Source organism: Heptranchias perlo, chromosome 20 (genome assembly GCF_035084215.1).
Source record: "Heptranchias perlo isolate sHepPer1 chromosome 20, sHepPer1.hap1, whole genome shotgun sequence".
In the NCBI taxonomy this organism is placed as follows: domain Eukaryota; kingdom Metazoa; phylum Chordata; class Chondrichthyes; order Hexanchiformes; family Hexanchidae; genus Heptranchias; species Heptranchias perlo.
Window position 1 is genome coordinate 25,770,635 of NC_090344.1, and position 18,818 is coordinate 25,789,452.

The 18,818-nt window shown below is 44.3% G+C and overlaps 5 non-coding genes and 1 pseudogene across 5 annotated transcripts; 3 read left to right on the forward strand and 3 right to left on the reverse strand.

The window, feature by feature from the left end:
• The window catches only part of LOC137335992 (zinc finger protein 271-like), a 47,378-nt pseudogene that overhangs the window by 18,425 nt on the left and 10,135 nt on the right, over positions 1–18,818 (reverse strand).
• Positions 859–932, forward strand: trnai-aau (transfer RNA isoleucine (anticodon AAU)). The gene has a single exon. It is a non-coding gene; the product is annotated as a tRNA-Ile (tRNA).
• Positions 1,459–1,548, reverse strand: trnap-ugg (transfer RNA proline (anticodon UGG)). Its single transcript is given in 2 exon segments — positions 1,459–1,494; positions 1,513–1,548. It is a non-coding gene; the product is annotated as a tRNA-Pro (tRNA).
• trnai-aau (transfer RNA isoleucine (anticodon AAU)) lies at positions 3,439–3,512 on the forward strand. Its single transcript has one exon. It is a non-coding gene; the product is annotated as a tRNA-Ile (tRNA).
• trnak-cuu (transfer RNA lysine (anticodon CUU)) lies at positions 4,283–4,355 on the forward strand. The gene has a single exon. It is a non-coding gene; the product is annotated as a tRNA-Lys (tRNA).
• trnag-gcc (transfer RNA glycine (anticodon GCC)) lies at positions 17,072–17,142 on the reverse strand. Its single transcript has one exon. It is a non-coding gene; the product is annotated as a tRNA-Gly (tRNA).

Sequence of the window (18,818 nt, forward strand, 5' to 3'; positions counted from 1 at the left end):
GAACGACTGCAGCCATTGCAGAATTCGGTGCCACCCACAGCCGATCGGCCATCCTTTCAGACCTCTTATATCCATCCAATCACGTTTTCTATTCCGATGTAGAGAAATGTCGAGTTGCACACTAACTATTTCCTCCGTTCTCTTTCGCAAACATATCACTGAACCAAACTTCACAAGTCACTCAGGAAAAATAATTCAGTTCAAAATCATTAGCTTCCGAAGGACCTGCGAGGACAGACTGTCCAAACCTGCGTTCAGTCGTGAAGCTTGTGGGTGTGTTGTGATCCTAAGGGACAGAGACAGGCCTGCGACACAGAGCGAAGGCAGGAACTCAGAAATGTGGCCATAAATGGGCAGACAGTCAGTCACAGTCATTGATTCTGACACACGGCCCGGTAGTTGTTCAGTCAGTCGGGGAGCGAGGCCTGCAGCCAGCAAACAAAAAGCCTGGCCTGAGAATAAGGCCGAGACCCAATCAGACGGATAAACAGACAGACAGATAGACAGACAGACATCTGACTCAACGTCAAAACGCAGCGTGATCGAATCACGTTGCGGTGATATCATTTTCACCGCAGCTCAGGGTCCTGCCCACAGGTTTTATAGCGGGGCAGTGTTTTATGGATGGGCTGTTGATTGTTAGTAAAATAATATTGATCGGAATTTAATTTGTGACATTAAAGTGCTCTTTGTTTGTTAATTTTGATCCACATCCTCGACAGTATATACAGAAACAAGTAACAATGTTTAAGGGATGTGGTTTCTTCAATATTCGTTGTCAAACCCTGTCAGCTGGTGTGAAAATAAACACAAACTACCCAACACGCGGGTAAGCCCATAAAGCTAAGATGTCGACATGGCCGGTTAGCTCAGTTGGTTAGAGCGTGGTGCTAATAACGCCAAGGTCGCGTGTTCGATCCCCGTACGGGCCGTAACGTTCCTATTGCAATAATTTGGTAACTTTTAAAAGTTTGGCAGACTTGAGAAACAAGCGAATCCACACAAAATGTCATGAGGTCAATTTTTTGGAGTAACATCCATTAATATGTTTTCTGATCTATCTTTTTGAGGTCCAAAGTGGACGGCCTCAAACTTGCTTACGTTGAAATCCATTTGCCGCAGTTTTGCCCATTCACTTAATCTAGTAATATCTCTCTGTAATCTCATTCTTCCATCCACACTGCTTATAATTCTGTCGATCTTTGTGTCATCGGCAAACTTGGATATGTGGTTCTCGATCCCGTCATCTAATATCAATGAGACCGCCGAAATTGGGGTAAATTCACATTCAGCTTCAATCTCCACATCATCTTGAGATATTTTATTTACTCCGTGTGTGTTGCGCCTTGGAAACTTCTGCACTTTGTCCTCTGGAGCTCAAATATAATTCAATTCGAACAACTGCAAAGATGTCAGAATCCAATTGGTAACTTTTCACTAAAAAGCAGTGAGATAACAGGGCTCGTCCGGGATTTGAACCCGGGACCTCTCGCATATTCCATTAGAAAAACGCCCAAAGCGAGAATCATACCCCTAGACCAACGAGCCGCTTGCTAGAAAGCTCTGCAGCCGGTCTAAAATTTCACCATAGTCTTCAGCCGATCGGCTATCCTTTCCAACCGCTTCTGTCCACCCAATCTCGTTTTCTATTCCAAAATACAGCAATATCAAGTTGTACACGACCTATTTCCAGTCACCAATATTAGCCTCTCTTTACTAAATTCGTTTACAATGTACGACTTGTTTTTTCAAATAATACTTTTCAGAATTAGTTAATCTGAAGCTACGTTGGCATCTGTCTCGGCATCGTCAGAGTGTACAAGCTATCATAAGTATATTTTACTCAGATTGCTGTTTTCTTTCACTGTGAGGGCGAAGAGACAAAAATGTGGAAACATTAGCTACGAATTTATCAGCTGGGTTGCACCTTTACTTTTCCGACCGTCTCAGTCTTTTTTTCCTTTACCTTTCCCTGCTGGTGTTGCAGGTTTGATCAGCCTTTACCGTTCCAGGAAGCCTGAGAAGTCCATCAGGGGACAACATAGAGACAAGAGACAAGGAGAGATGGAGAGATTCATGTAAATAAAGTCGCTTATAAATGGGTGGTTCTGCAAAGTAGCAGAATTTTAGTTGCAGATTGGGCAAGATTCTTTCTTGTGTATTTGAATTTTGCAAGAGTACATTGGGCACCCAATTAAAAGCGCCGGCCACGCTCGAGTATCTCTCATGCTCTGAGAGAGATAAATGAAGTGAGTTAGATCCAGTTCATTCATTTGAGCATTGAACGGATCTTTAAACAATAATTCAGGGAGCAGAAATCAAACCTGCGAAGGAAAACTCCATTTGATCTTGAATTTAACGCTTCAACCACTCGGCGATCGCAGCGGCACATGGCAGTAATTGCATGGCTGTTGATGCTACTTTAAACTGCCAGTTGCTTCAAACGATGCCCGATAGACCGGCGTTGTCTTGTAGCTTTCCCAGCAGCTTCATTTGATTCGGTGGGTCAAGTTTGGGAAATTGAATGATTTTCACCGGCAGCTTGTGGTAGTATATTACCTCATTTTCATTACCGGTAATGAACGACTGCAGCCATTGCAGAATTCGGTGCCACCCACAGCCGATCGGCCATCCTTTCAGACCTCTTATATCCATCCAATCACGTTTTCTATTCCGATGTAGAGAAATGTCGAGTTGCACAATAACTATTTCCTCCGTTCTCTTTCGCAAACATATCACTGAACCAAACTTCACAAGTCACTCAGGAAAAATAATTCAGTTCAAAATCATTAGCTTCCGAAGGACCTGCGAGGACAGACTGTCCAAACCTGCGTTCAGTCGTGAAGCTTGTGGGTGTGTTGTGATCCTAAGGGACAGAGACAGGCCTGCGACACAGAGCGAAGGCAGGAACTCAGAAATGTGGCCATAAATGAGCAGACAGTCAGTCACAGTCATTGATTCTGACACACGGCCCGGTAGTTGTTCAGTCAGTCGGGGAGCGAGGCCTGCAGCCAGCAAACAAAAAGCCTGGCCTGAGAATAAGGCCGAGACCCAATCAGACGGATAAACAGACAGACAGATAGACAGACAGACATCTGACTCAACGTCAAAACGCAGCGTGATCGAATCACGTTGCGGTGATATCATTTTCACCGCAGCTCAGGGTCCTGCCCACAGGTTTTATAGCGGGGCAGTGTTTTATGGATGGGCTGTTGATTGTTAGTAAAATAATATTGATCGGAATTTAATTTGTTACATTAAAGTGCTCTTTGTTTGTTAATTTTGATCTACATCCTCGACAGTATATACAGAAACAAGTAACAATGTTTAAGGGATGTGGTTTCTTCAATATTCGTTGTAAAACCCTGTCAGCTGGTGTAAAAATAAACACAAACTACCCAACACGCGGGTAAGCCCATAAAGCTAAGATGTCTACATGGCCGGTTAGCTCAGTTGGTTAGAGCGTGGTGCTAATAACGCCAAGGTCGCGGGTTCGATCCCCGTACGGGCCATAAGGTTCCTATTGCAATATTTTGGTAACTTTTAAAAGTTTGGCAGACTTGAGAAACAAGCGAATCCACACAAAATGTCATGAGGTCAATTTTTTGGAGTAACATCCATTAATATGTTTTCTGATCTATCTTTTTGAGGTCCAAAGTGGACGGCCTCAAACTTGCATACGTTGAAATCCATTTGCCGCAGTTTTGCCCATTCACTTAATCGAGTAATATCTCTCTGTGATCTCATTCTTCCATCTGCACTGCTTATAATTCTGTCTATCTTTGTGTCATCTCTCTCTATGTTGGCGGAATCCATAATGAGGTGTTTTAATCTTGAAATTGGAGACAGACCAATCAGGCAAGAAATCAGGAATTACTTTAGCAAACAAAATACGGCCGAAAGCTGGAACTCTCTCGGCCAAAAGGATGTGGATTGTGGCTCAATTCAAATTTTCAAGACTGATATTGGTCGATCATTTCTCGGTTTGGGTTCCAAGGGATTTGTGTCCAAGGCGGGGAAGGAGAGTTGAGTTGCAGATCACGTCATGATCGAATTGAATGGCACAGCAGGAAGAGGGGCTGAATGGCCCTCTCCTGTTCCGATGTTCCTTTTCAGCTCAGCGTGGTGCTGAATGACGTACAAAAGGCATCAGACTGACTCCAGAATGAAAATCAGGTGCACAGAAGGAGAAACCCTGAGATTGCAGAACGAACTGAACCCCTGCAGCAAAGCCAACAGCTGTCTCTCTACAATAATAGAATGGGAAAAATTTTAGCAACCAGCCCGGCTAGCTCAGTCGGTAGAGCATGAGACTCTTAATCTCAGGGTCGTGGGTTCGAGCCCCACGTTGGGCGATTTGTGTTCTATTTTTCACAATGGGTAATAAAATTTTCAAATTGCAACCTCTTTTCTCGAGTTCATGAAATCCAGTTAAAAAACAGACACAACACTGAGCTGTGTGAAATGAAACCTTGAGCGTTGCCAAATATCCAGTCCCTCCCGATTCTACCTTCTCATTCCCTCCAGATGGGACACGGCAGATTATCGGTTCAATCGGCTTCATTTATTGCTGTTATAAAAAATGTTGAAGGTTAGAAATTGTAACATTTAGAATATGAGATCTCTGGATCCATTCGCCTCTCTGATACATCCTGAGCCCCCCTTCCCCTCTTTGATTCTCGCTGAGCTCCTTAACTTCTCTGATACACTCTGTCTCTGACCTCAGAGAGTCCATGATCATCTTTGAACCTTGTCAGCGTTCTTTACCTTCTCTCATACCCACTGAGTGCCCCTTACACAGATCTGCCCTGAGCCCCCTTACACTCTCTCAGACTCGGCAGTCCTTCCCCTCTCTCAGTTCTTAATGTACTCTCCGATGCCCTCTGACAGTCCCTTCCCTTCTCTGAGCCCCCTGACACTTTCTGATGACATCTGACTATCCCTTCCCCGCTATGAGATCCCCTTGCACTCTCTGATACCCTCTGACAGTCCCTTCCCCTCTCTGAGATCCCCTTGCCCCGATGGATCGCCACTAAGAAGCCATTCGGCTCCCTGATACATTCTCAGAAACCATTACCCTCCCTGATATCCAAGTGCGATGTAATTTTACAGGTGGATCGACCGGTCTGTGTTAAGGATGAGATCCAGAATTTGTTCGGTCGCTGCTCCTTCGGACTCTCGGAATCTGAGAGCTCTATCGGCGATCGGTACCGATCTGCTACTATAAAGTGGGTGTGGGTGTATGAGCGCGCTGTTGCTTTATAAACCGAATGAGTTTATATATGAGAGCGATGTTTATATGTGAACTGTGGGTGTAAAAATATGAGTGCGATGTTTATATATGAACTGTGGGTGAGTATATATGAATGCGATGTTTATATGTGAACTGTGAGTGAGTATAAATGAGCCACAGCAATGTGGTTGATTCTTAATTGCCCTCTGAAAAGGCCTAGCAAGCCACTCAGTTGTAAAATCTCGCTAATAAAAGTCATAATAAGAATAAAACCGGACGGACCACCCGGCATCGGACCACTAGGCACCGGACACGACAAAGGCAAACCAAGCCCAGTCGACCCTGCAAAGTCCTCCTCACTAACATCTGGGGACTTGTGCCAAAATTGGGAGAGCTGTCCCACTGACTAGTCAAGCAACAACATGACATCGCCATACTTGCAGAATCATACCTTTCAGCCAACGTCCAAGATTCTTCCATCACCATCCCTGTGCATGTCCTGTCCCACCGGCAGGACAGACCGACCAGAGGTGGCGGTGCAGTGATATACAGTCAGGAGGGAGTGGCCCTGGGAGTCCTCAACATTGACTCTGGACCCCATGAAATCTCATGGCATCAGGTCAAACAAGTGCAAGAAAAGCTCCTGCAGATTACCACCAACCGCCCTCCCTCAGCTGATGTATCAATCCTCCTCCATGTTGAACACCACTTGGGGGAAGCACTGAGGGTAGCAAGGGCACAGGATGTACTCCAGATGGAGGACTTCAGTGTCCATCACCAAGAGTGGCTCGGTCGTATCACTGCTGACTGAGCTGGCCGAGGCCCGAAGGACATAGCTGCCAGACTGGAACTGCGGCAGATGGTGAGAGAACCAACACGAGGGAAAAAGTTACTTGACCTCGTCGTCACCAATCTACCTGTCGCAAATGCATCTGTCCATGACAGTATTGGTAGGAGTGACCACCGCACCGTCCTCGTGGAGACGAAGTCCCGTCTTCGCAATGAAGATACCATCCAACGTGTTGTGTGGCACTATCAGCGTGCTAAATGGGATAGATTCAGAACAGGTCTAGCAGCTCAAAACTGGGCATCCATGAGGTGTTGCGGGCCATCAACAGCAGCAGAATCGTATTCCAGCATAATCTGTAATATCTTGGCCCGGCATATTCCTCACTCTACCATTAATAAACAAGCCAGGGGATCAACCCTGGTTCAATGTGGAACCGCACCAGGCGTACCTAAAAATTAGGTTCCAACCCAGTGAAGCTACAATTCAGGACTACAAGCATGTTAAACAGCGGAAGCAACATGCCATAGACAGAGCTAAGCGAATCCACAACCAACGGATCACATTAAAGCTCTGCAGTCCTGCCACATCCAGTCGTGAATGGTGGTGGACAATTAAACAACTAACGGGAGGAGGAGGCTGTGTAAACATCCCCATCCTCAATGATGGCAGAATCCAGCACGTAAGTGCAAAAGACAAGGCTGAAGCGTTTGCAACCATCTTCAGGAAGAAGTGCCAAGTGGATGATCCATCTCAGCTTCCTCCCGATATCTCCACCATCACAGAAGCCAGTCTTCAGCCAATTCGAATCACTCCACGTGATATCAAGAAACGGCTGAGTGCACTGGATACAGCAAAGGCTATGGGCCCCGACAACATCCCGGCTGTAGTGTTGAAGACTTGTGCTCCAGAACGAGCTGCGCCTCTAGCCAAACTGTTCCAGTACAGCTACAACACTGGCATCTACCCGACAACGACGAAAATTGCCCAGGTATGTGCTGTCCACAAAAAGCAGGACAAATCCAATCCGGCCAATTACCGCCCCATCAGTCCACTATCAATCATCAGCAAAGTGATGGAAGGTGTCGTCGACAGTGCTATCAAGCGGCACTTACTCACCAATAACCTGCTCACCGATGCTCTGTTTGGGGTCCGCCAGCATCACTCGGCTGCAGACCTCATTCCAGCCTTGGTCCAAACATGGACAAAAGAGCTGAATTCCAGAGGTGAGGTGAGAGTGACTGCCCTTCATTTCAAGGCAGCATTTGACCGAGTGTGGAACCAAGGAGCTCCAGTAAAATTGAAGTCAATGGGAATCAGGGGGTAAACTCTCCAGTGGCTGGTGTCATACTTAGCAAAAAGGAAGATGGTAGTGGTTGTTGGAGGCCAAACATCTCAGCCCCAGGACATTGCTGCAGGAGTTCCTCAGGGCAGTGTCCTCGGCCCAACCATCTTCAGCTGCTTCATCAATGACCTCCCCTCCATCATAAGGTCAGAAATGGGGATGTTCGCTGATGATTGCAAAGTGTTCAGTTCCATTCGTAACCCATCAAATAACGAAGCAGTCCGAGCCGGCATGCAGCAAGACCTGGACAACACCCAGGCTTGGGCTCATCAGTGGCAAGTAACATTGGCGCCAGACAAGGGCCAGGCAATGACCATCTCCTACAAGCGACAGTCTAACCACCTGCCCTTGACATTCAACGGCATTACCATCGCCGAATCCCCCACCATCAACATCCTGGGGCTCACCATTGACCAGAAACTTAACTGGACCATCCATATAAATACTGTGGCTGCAAGAGCAGGTCAGAGGCTAGATATTCTGCGGCGAGTGACTCACCTCCTGACCACCCAAAGCCTTTCTACCATCTGCAAGTCACAAGTCAGGAGTGTGATGGAATACTCTCCACTCGCCTGGATGAGTGCAGCTCAACAACACATAAGAAGCTCGACACCACCCTAAACATTCACTCCCTTCACCACCGGCGCACAGTGGCTGCAGTGTTTACCATCCACAGGATGCAGTGCAGCAACTCGCCAAGGCTTCTTCGACAGCACCTCCCAAACCCGCGACCTCTACCACCTAGAAGGACAAGGGCAGCAGACACATGGGAACAAGACCACCTGCACGTTCCCCGCCAAGTCACAAACCATACCGACTTGGAAATATATGGCCGTTCCTTCATCGTCACTGGTTCAAAATCCTGGAACTCCCTTCCTAACAGCACTGTGGGAGAAGCTTCTCCGCACGGACTGCAGCAGTTCTGGAAGGCCAATTAGGGATGGGTAATAAATGCTGGCCTCGCCAGCGACGCCCACATCGCATGCACGAATAAAAAAAATGCGATTTTAATATATAAGCTGTGGGTGACTATCAATGAATGCGCTATTTATATCTGAGCTGTTGGTGAGTGTATATGAATGCAACGTTTATGTATGAACTGTGGGTGTTTATATATGCGTGCGATGTTTATATATGAAATGTGGGTATGTATATATGAGTGCGATGTTGATATATGGATTGTGGATTTGTATATGTGGGTGCGATGTTTATATATGAACTGTCGTTGTATATATAGGTGTGCGATGTTTAAATATGAACTGTGGGTGAGTGTATTTGAGTGAGATGTTTATATACGAACAGTGGATGTGTATATATGAGTGCAGTATTGACATATGAACTGTGGGTGTGCATATATGAGTGCGATGTTTATATATGAACTGTGGGTGTGTATATATGAGTGCGATGTTTATATATGAACTGTGGGTGTGTCTGTATGAGTGCGATGTTTATATATGAACTTTGGGTGTGTATCTATGAGTGCGATGTTTATATATGAACTGTTGGTGTGTATATATGAGTGCGATGTTTATATATGAACTGTGGGTGTGTCTATATGAGTGCGATGTTTATATATGAACTGTGGGTGTGTATCTATGAGTGCGATGTTTATATATGAACTGTGGGTGTGTCTATATGAGTGCGATGTTTATATATGAACTGTGGGTGTGTATATATGAGTGCGATATTTATATATGAACTGTGGGTGTGTATATATGAGTGCGATGTTTATATATGAACTGTGGGTGTGTCTATATGAGTGCGATGTTTATATATGAACTGTGGGTGTGTATCTATGAGTGCGATGTTTATATATGAACTGTGGGTGTGTATATATGAGTGCGATGTTTATATATGAACTGTGGGTGTGTTTTTATGAGTGCGATGTTTATATATGAACTGTGGGTGTGTTTATATGAGTGCGATGTTTATATATGAACTGTGGGTGTGTATATCTGAGTGCGATGCTTATGTATGAACTGTGGGTGTGTCTATATGAGTGCGATGTTTATATATGAACTGTGGGTGTGTATATATGAGTGCGATGTTTATATATGAACTGTGGGTGTGTCTATATGAGTGCGATGTTTATATATGAACTGTGGGTGTGTATCTATGAGTGCGATGTTTATATATGAACTGTGGGTGTGTATATATGAGTGCGATGTTTATATATGAACTGTGGGTGTGTATATATGAGTGCGATGTTTATATATGAACTGTGGGTGTGTCTATATGAGTGCGATGTTAAAATATGAACTGTGGGTGTGTATCTATGAGTGCGATGTTTATATATGAACTGTGGGTGTTTATATATGAGTGCGATGTTTATATATGAACTGTGGGTGTGTTTTTATGAGTGCGATGTTTATATATGAACTGTGGGTGTGTATATATGAGTGCGATGTTTATATATGAACTGTGGGTGTGTATATCTGAGTGCGATGTTTATATATGAACTGTGGGTGTGTCTATATGAGTGCGATGTTTATATATGAACTGTGGGTGTGTATATATGAGTGTGATGTTTATATATGAACTGTGGGTGTGTATATATGAGTGCGATGTTTATAGATGAACTGTGGGTGTGTATATCTGAGTGCGATGTTTATATATGAACTGTGGGTGTGTCTATATGAGTGCGATGTTTATATATGAACTGTGGGTGTGTATATATGAGTGCGATGTTTATATATGAACTGTGGATGTGCATATATGAGTGCGATGTTTATATATGAACTGTGGGTGTGTTTTTATGAGTGTGATGTTTATATATGAACTGTGGGTGTGTTTTTATGAGTGTGATGTTTATATATGAACTGTGGGTGTATATATATGAGTGTGATGTTTATATATGAACTGTTGTTGTGTGTATGTGAGTGCGGTGTTTATATCTTGAACAGTGGATGTGTATATATGAGTGCGGTGTTTATCTATGGACTGTGGTTGGGTATATATGAGTGTGATGTTTATATATGAAGTGCAGTAATGAATAGTAAGGCGTCGCTGGGGTGATATTTTCTTGCAAGACAATGGCGAAAAGTTGCATTTGCTTTGGTGTCCCAATAGCTCAGTCGGGATTCCATTAGACCGAAAATTTAAAGGTCTTTGGTGTCATCCAGTGTTTGGCTGTTTTTGGTTATTTAGTTTCTTCTTCTTTGGGTCGATTCTCGCAATTATTTGCAGTGAAATTTTATCCCCGCCACTGAAGGATTGGGGATGGAACAGAGAGACATCAACGATGGGAAATATTTATATCGTCTGCATTTGGTTTTTATTTCTCTGTTACATTCTGCCTTTTCCTCTTGGTTTTTCCTCTCTCGGTGCCGGGTGACCATTTGATTTGATGCATTTGTTCTAAACTGATCCTTTTTCCACATCTCGGGGCGGTCAGACCCGCTCTGTCTTTCTGTTGTTGCTGATGATCATTAATGGGAACAGGCCGCGAGTTAAACGTTTCTCTGCAAACCGGAGAAAGAAAAAGAAAAAGAAAGACTTGTTTCTCCGGCCCAGGGGTAAAGTTGCAATGGATGTTATTCAATAAAATTGTCCCGTGAATTTGTCTGTGGATCTGATTGTAAAGCTTGGATTTTAAAATTACGAATACCCAAAACAAAGCCCCTTATCAACCCATACAGGAAGCAAACCCGCGATCACGACATTGTGGCATGTTTTACTCGAGCAAACTGGACAACCAGTCTCCTAAAATGCAGTCTGAAAAGCGTTTCACATACAAAACAAATCATTATTAAACTTGTGACTGTCACTCGGTAACCACGTTAGCGTCTCTTTCAGTCTGCAACAGAATGTTATAGGCTGGTTAATGGTGTTTACAGAAATATTCCTCTTTTCGTAGAGTTTATTTGGTTTCATGTAATTAATTATAGAGGTGTGAACGCCGAATCATAACCACGAGCCCACCAGGCACCTGTACGGACAGTTCACCCAATCTGGTTACTTTGATGATCTGCCCTACTCTGTTAGAAAAACAAGAGGATGAACAGCCCTTGTCTGTGAAAAGGTGTCCTCTCCCCTTGATCAAACTAATATCTGCAATTGATGAACTGGAGTGAATTGCGCTCGAAGCAGATCTGGAAAATGCGCAATGCAGCCGCACAGGAATTCCAAATCCACTCTACGTGGAGGAAAAGGAGTGACAGAAACAGAAGGAGATGCCACGTGAAAGATTTGGACCCGGACCTGCTGCATGAGACTTTAAATGTTGTCAGCCTTTAACTGCAGCTCACAGTGTCAGAACAGTCATTGTTATCATTTGCCTTTAAGGTATCTTCTTGTACTGCATCTCTTCAATATCCCCGGGTTGTTACAGCACTGCTTTCTTCAAATTAAATCCCATTGTGAAAACATACACGATTTCAAACCAAAGCGAGGTGTGTGAGATTGGAAGGAGAGTGTGAGTGGGGATCATGGGCCCGTGCGTGCGTGCATTTTGGAAATGGGAACAGAGACATCCGCTGCTTGTTGGAGTATTTCACCTCACTTTTCCATTTCACGCGCAGACCTACCCGCACTCGGTACTGTCATGGCCTGAACAAGTCTTTCGTGTTCTCACAGAAAATGCCACTTTGTGCGAGCAGTTTGTCCTGCCTGGGCTGCAATGAGGTAGGACACTGGGAGTATTCAATTAATGAAATCAGTACTTCAAACAGAAAACATTCTTCACTCACTCATCCTGATATATTAGGGTCTCCATACTTGAATTATTGTTCCATTCATTGGAACTTGGGAACATGATTAGGCCATTCAGCCCCTCGAGCGTCCAGGTTAATACATCCTTCCTGAGGTGGGTGCCCGGAACTGAGTGCAATCCTCCAGATGGGGTCTCGCCAGAGCTCTGTGCAGCTGCAACATAACATCCACCCCATGTTTTCCAGCCCTCTTGAGATAAACTGGGAGAGTGAGAGCTCAAGAGAGAAAGCGAGAGTGAGCAAATGGGAGAGAGAGAGAGGACTATGCATTGCACAAACCGTCGCTGTGTCGATTTCTCAGGAGCGCTATGAATCCCCACTGAGCTTTTGAACCACTGACTGCACCGCAGCAAAAGTTCCAAAGCAGCATATGGGTAACGTGAAATAACCTAATCGATAGCCGATTTGTGGTGCCATGTGTAGCACGTGGGACTTCTTCCAATCACTGCAAAGGTTGTGTGTCCGAATCTCACCATCGTTGAATTTTAGTTCAGGGTTCGGTGATTTCGGCGCTGGGAAGTGAAATTTTGCAGCAAAACCGCAACAGGATCATTAATGCCCGTCAAGGAAGGGAAATAACCCCCTACACTTCATCTGATACAAGTGGCTCCAGTCCCACCCGAATTTATAATGCTTAATCCACTATGAGCTGGATTGGCGAAACACTCTCAAGAAGGAGGCTCATCATCTGCTCACTGCAAAAGTCAATCTGCTGGACTTCCGGCTCTGTCAGACTGCATGTTCCTTCAGAAAGGTTTCCAACTGGACACATTCATCCTGCTGCCGTGGGAGCATTGGTGCTTCAGGGGTAGAATTCTTGCTTGCAGTAATTCTATTCCTGTGAAAGTAGCTCCTGAAGATCGCAAGATGGAAAGTATCGTGACTGAGCGGTCGAACGCGCAGGGTTAAAGCTCAAGCTAAATCCCATAATTTGTGGATGGATCAAAATCATAGTTTGTGGCTCCAATACCGCAGCCTCACTCCTGTAAACTAATAACACTAAATATCTCATCTGATATTGCAACAAGAGGAACCACGTGGCGATACAAATAATTGATGCATTTTGGAACACTCAATTATACGTTCAGCTCCGTTCGAAATGTTCACAAGGAAATGGATTCATTGATCTCGGTGAGACTCGACGAACAACCTCGGCATTTCCCGACCTTGTCCGGTCATATAAGGACCGCGCACTGACTGATTGCGCTGCTCGAGCCCGGTCACTTTGATCACCTCTCCTACTCTGCTGCAAAGAATCTTAAGGTGAGAAACGTGTCCTGTCCCCGTGATGAAAATAATATCTGCACTTTCACTTTTAGCTTCTTTCACATCCTCTGCTCCATCGCACTACAATCGGGTTTTCTGTGAACAGATCAAAATAAATTTTGGCAGAAATTCTAACAGCAGTGGGGTTCAAACCCACGCCTCTGTAGAAACTAAATTTAACACTTTAGACCGCGAGGCCGCGCTACCATAATGTCACAGTAATGTTTAAAGAGCTGTTTTATGCTCAAATAAATGAATTGAAGCTAACTGACCGCATTTACCCCGTGCTCGGGTTGTTCTTAGATCAGAGAACGTTAAGAGGTGATTTGATCGAAGTGCTCAAAATCATGAAGGGTGGGAATAAATAAATAAAGAGAAACTGTTCCCATTGGCGGAAGGGTCGAGAACCAGAGGACACAGATTTAAGGTGATTGGCAAAAGAACCAAAGGCGACATAAGGAAACACTTCTTTACCCAGCGAGTAGTTGTAATCTGGAATGCGCTGATTGAAAGGTGGCTTTCAAAAAGGAATTGGATAAATACTTGAAGGGAAATAAATTCAGGGCCAACGGGAAGGGGCGGGGGAATGGGACTATCTTGATTGCTTTAACAACGAGCCGGTACGAGCTCGATGGGACGAATGGCCTCCTTCTCTGCTGTAACCATTTTATGATTCTATGATTCTGTTTATACTCTTTATTTTCTTTGCATGCATTTCTCTATCTCTCCCTGTCTCTGTCTCTTGTGTTGTCCTCTGATGGACTTCTCAGGCTTCCTTGAACGGCGTTGGCTGATCGATCCTGCAACACCAGCAGAGAAGGTTAAAGAAAGGTTGAGACGGGAGGAAAAGTAAAGGTGCAACCCCGCTGCTGCAGCCAATGTCTAAACATTAAGATCTCTTCGCTCTCACAGTGAAACAAAGCACCAATTTGATTGAAGTATACTTATGGGAGAGTGTATATTATCACCATGCCGAGACAGACGGCAATTATATCATAGAATCATAGATTCATTAAAATTTACGTTAGCGGAGGCCATTCGGCCCATCATGTTTGTACCGGTCAGAAAAGAGATATCCAGCATCACCCAACTTACCAGCGTTTAGTCCGTAGTCCTGTCGATTACGGCTCTTCAAGTGCATATTGATGTGCTTTTTAAACCCGATGAGGGTTTCTGCTTCTCCCACCCTCTCAGGCAGTGAGTTCCAGACCCTCACCACCCGCTGGGTGGAAAAAAATTCCCCTCTGCACCACTCTAATCCTTCTACCAATTACCTTAAATCTGTGCCCCCTTTTTATTGAACTCTCTGCTACGTGAATCAGGTCCTTCCTATCCACTCTATCGAGGCCCGTGATAATTTTATACACCTCAATTAAATCTCGCCTCAGCCTCGTCGGTTCCAGAGAAAACAAACTCAGCCTATCCAATCTATCCTCATAGCCAAAATTCTCCACTCTTCGCAACATCGTCGTAAATCTCTGTACCATTTCTCGTGTAGTCCCATCTTTCCTGTAATATGGTGACCAAAACTGTACGCAATACTCCAGCTGTAGCCGAACTCGTGTTTTATTCAGTTCCAGAATAACCTCCCTGCTCTTACATTCTATGCCTCGGCTAATAAAGCAAAGTATCCTTTATACCTTTTTAACCACCTTAACCACCTCTCCTCTTCCCTTCAGGGATCTGTGGACATGCACTCCAAGGTCTCTCTTTTTAACGACACCTCTCAGTATCCTCCAAAGCAATGTAGTTTCCGAGCAACTAATTCTGAAACGTCTTGCTTGATAATATAAGTCGTAGAGACGAAACCAATTTAGTAAAGGGAAACTAATATTGGTGACTGGAAATAGTTAGTGTACAACTTGATATTGCTGTATACCGGAATAGAAAACGAGATTGGATGGACAGAAGAGGTCTGAAAGGGTAGCCGATCGGCTATGGGAGACAGCGAAACTTTAAACTGGCTGCATGATGTTAGTAACAGCGTCTGGTTGGTTTAGATGTCTGATTCTTGTTTCGGGGGCTTTGGTTGATTAATATCTGAGAGTCCCGGGGTAAAATCCCCAATAAGCTCTTGCTGTTCAGCTACGTTGAGTGTAAAATTCACCAATTGGCTTCTGACATCTTTTCAGTGTTCCTGTTGGTAGGATTAAAGAGCATGTTTGAGCTCCAGAGGACAGAGTGCTGAAGTTTCCAAAGTGCAACACATGTGAAGTAAATAAAATGTCTCAAGATGATGCAGAGATTGATGCTGAATGTGAATCTCCCCCTATTCAGGTGGTCTCATTGATATTGGATGACGGGACAGGGAACGAAATATGGAAGTTTGCCGATGACACCAAAATGGGCAGCGTTATTAGCAGTGCAGATTATATAGGAAGAGGAACACAGGAACAGGAGTAGACCATTCAGCCCCTCGTGCCTGCTCCGCCATTTGATAAGATCATTGCTGATCTGTGATCTAACTCCATATACCTGCCTTTGGCCCATATCCCTTAATACCTTTGGTTGCCAAAAAGCTATCTATCTCAGATTTAAATTTATAAATTGAGCTAGTATCAATTGCCATTTGCGGAAGAGAGTTCCAAACTTCTACAACCTTTTCTGTGTAGAAATGTTTTCTAATCTCGCTCCTGAAAGGTCTGGCTCTAATTTTTAGACATTGCCCCCTACTTCCAAAACCCCCAACCGGCGGAAATAGTTTCTCTCTATCCACCCTATCTGTTCTCCTTGATATCTTATAAACTTCGATCAGATCACCCCTTAACCTTCGAAACTCTGGAGAATGCAACCCCAATTTGTGTAATCTCTCTTCGTAACTTAACCCTTGAAGTCCGGGTATCATTCTGGTAAATTCCAGAGAGACATTAATATAATGAATGAATGGGCAAAACTGTGGCAAATGGATTTCAATTTAGGCAAGTGTGAGGTCATCCACTTTGGACCTCAAAAGGATAGATCAGAATACTTTATAAAAGGTGAAAAATTCGAAACTGTGGAGTTCCAAAGGAACTTAGGTGTCCATGGACAGAGATCAATTACATGTCATGGACACGAACAGAATATAATCCAAAAGGCTAATGGAATGGTGGCCTATATGTTTAGAGGATGAGAATAGACATTATGCTACAGCTGCACAAAGCTCTGGTTGGACCACACCTGGAGTACTGTGTTCAGTTTTGGGCACCGCACCTTAGGAAGGATATATTGGCCTTGGAGGGAGTGCAGTGTGATTTACTAGAAAGACAACTGGACGCTAGGCAATAAATTATGAGGAGAGATTGCACAAACTACAGTTGTATTCCCTTCAATTTAGTAGATTAAGGGTTGATGTGATCGAAATGTTCAAGATATTAAGAGGAACTGATGGGGTAGATGGACAGAAACTATTTCCGCTCGTTGTGGTGTCTGGGACTTGGGGACATGGGCTAAACATTAGAGTCAGACTTTCAGGAGTGAAGTTAGGAAACACTTCTGCAAGCAAAGTGTTGGAGAAGTTTGGAACTCTCTTCCATAAACAGCAGTTGATGCGAGCTCAATTGTTAATTTCAAACCCGTGATTTATCGATTTTTGTCAACCAAAGATATTTAGAGATATGGGACTAAGGCGGGTACAGGGATTTCGGTCATAACTCAGCCATGATCGTATTGAGTTGCGGAACAGACTCGACGGACCAAATACCACAATCCTGTTCCGAGGTTCCTCATTGGTGCAAAATGCAAAACGATCTTGCATTGGCCGGGAATCGAACCCGGGTCTCCCGCGTGGCAGGCGAGAATTCTACCCCTGAACCACCAATGCTGGCATTTGCAGAAGTTACATGCTCCTATATGGAATGCTGTCTAAACGAACATGCCGTTGACTTGCGATGGCCGAGTGGTTCAAGCGTTGGTCTCAAAACTCCATTGGGGTTTTCCTGCCTTGGTTTGAATTCTGCTCGCAACCCCCAACTGTTTAAAGATCTCTTCAATGCTCAAACAGATTAATTGGAGTTAATTGACTGCATTTACCGCTCTCCCAGCATCAGAGATACTTCAACGTGGCTGGTGCTTTCAATTGAGCGTCCAATCTTCTCTTGCAAGATTTCAAGACCCGAGAAGGAATCTCTCCCAATCTGTAACTTAAATTCTGGTCGTTTGCAAAACCTGACATTTATACTCTTTATTTTCTTTGCATGCATCTCTCTATCTTTCCCTGTCTCTGTCTCTTCTCTCTCTGTTGTGCCCGACGGGCTTCTCAGGCTTCCTTGAACGGCGAAGGCTGATCTCACCTGCAACACCAGCAGAGAAAGGTAAAAAAAAGGACTGAGACGGTTGGAAAAGTAAAGGTGCAACCCAGCTGCTGCAGCTAATGTCTACACACTTATGTCTCTTCACTCTCACAGTGAAACAAAGCATCAATTTGATTAAAGTATACTTCTGGTCGAGTGTATATTATCGCGATGCCGAGACAGACGGCAATTATATCATAGAATCCGAGAAAGTTATGCCAAAGAAGGAAGCCATTCTGCACATCGTGCCTGTGCCGGCCGAAAAATCGGTACCGAGCCTCATCTCACTTTCCAGCGTTTAGTCCCTAATCTTGTCGGTTACGGATCTTCACGTGCATATTGAAGTTTTTATTTTTCAATGCGATGAGGGTTTCCGCCTCTCCCACCCTTTCTGGCAGTGATTTTCCGACCCCCACACCCACCACCCTCTGGATGGAAAAAAAATTCACTCCCCTCTAATCATTCTACCGATTACCTAAGATTGATGTATCCTGATTATTGACCTCCCTACGAAGGGAAATAGGTCCTTACTATACACTCGATCGAGGCCCGTCATAACGTTATACACCTCAATTAAATCTCCCAACAGCCTCCTCAGTTCCAAAGCAAACAACCCCAGCTGATCCAATCTAATCTCATAGCTAAAATTCTCCAGTTCTGGCAACATTGTCTTAAATCTCCTCTGTACCATCTCTCGTGCAATCACATTTTTCCTGTAATGTGGTGACCACAACTGTATGCAGTATTCTTGCTGTGGCCTAACTATTGTTTTATAAATTTCTACCAGAACCTCCCCTGCTCTTATATTCTATGCCTCGGCTAATAAAGGAGAATATTCTTTATGGCTTCTTAACCACCTTATCTAGCTGTTCTGCTACCTTCTGGGATCTGTGGACATACACTCCAAGGTTTTGCTGTTTATCTACATCTCTCAGTCTCCTCCCAAGCAATGTAGTTTCAGAGCAACTAATTCTGAAACGTCTTACTTCATAATTCAAGTCGTACAGTCGAAACCAATTTGTTAAAGAGAGACTAATATTGGTGACTGGAAGTAGTTAATGTACAACTTGATATTGCTGTGCACCGGAACAGAAAACGAGATTGGATGGACAGAAGAGGTCTGAAAGGATGGCCGATCGGCTGTGGGAGGCAGCGCACCTTTCAACTGACTCCACGGCTTCAGCATCAGCGGTTTGTTGGTCTGGGG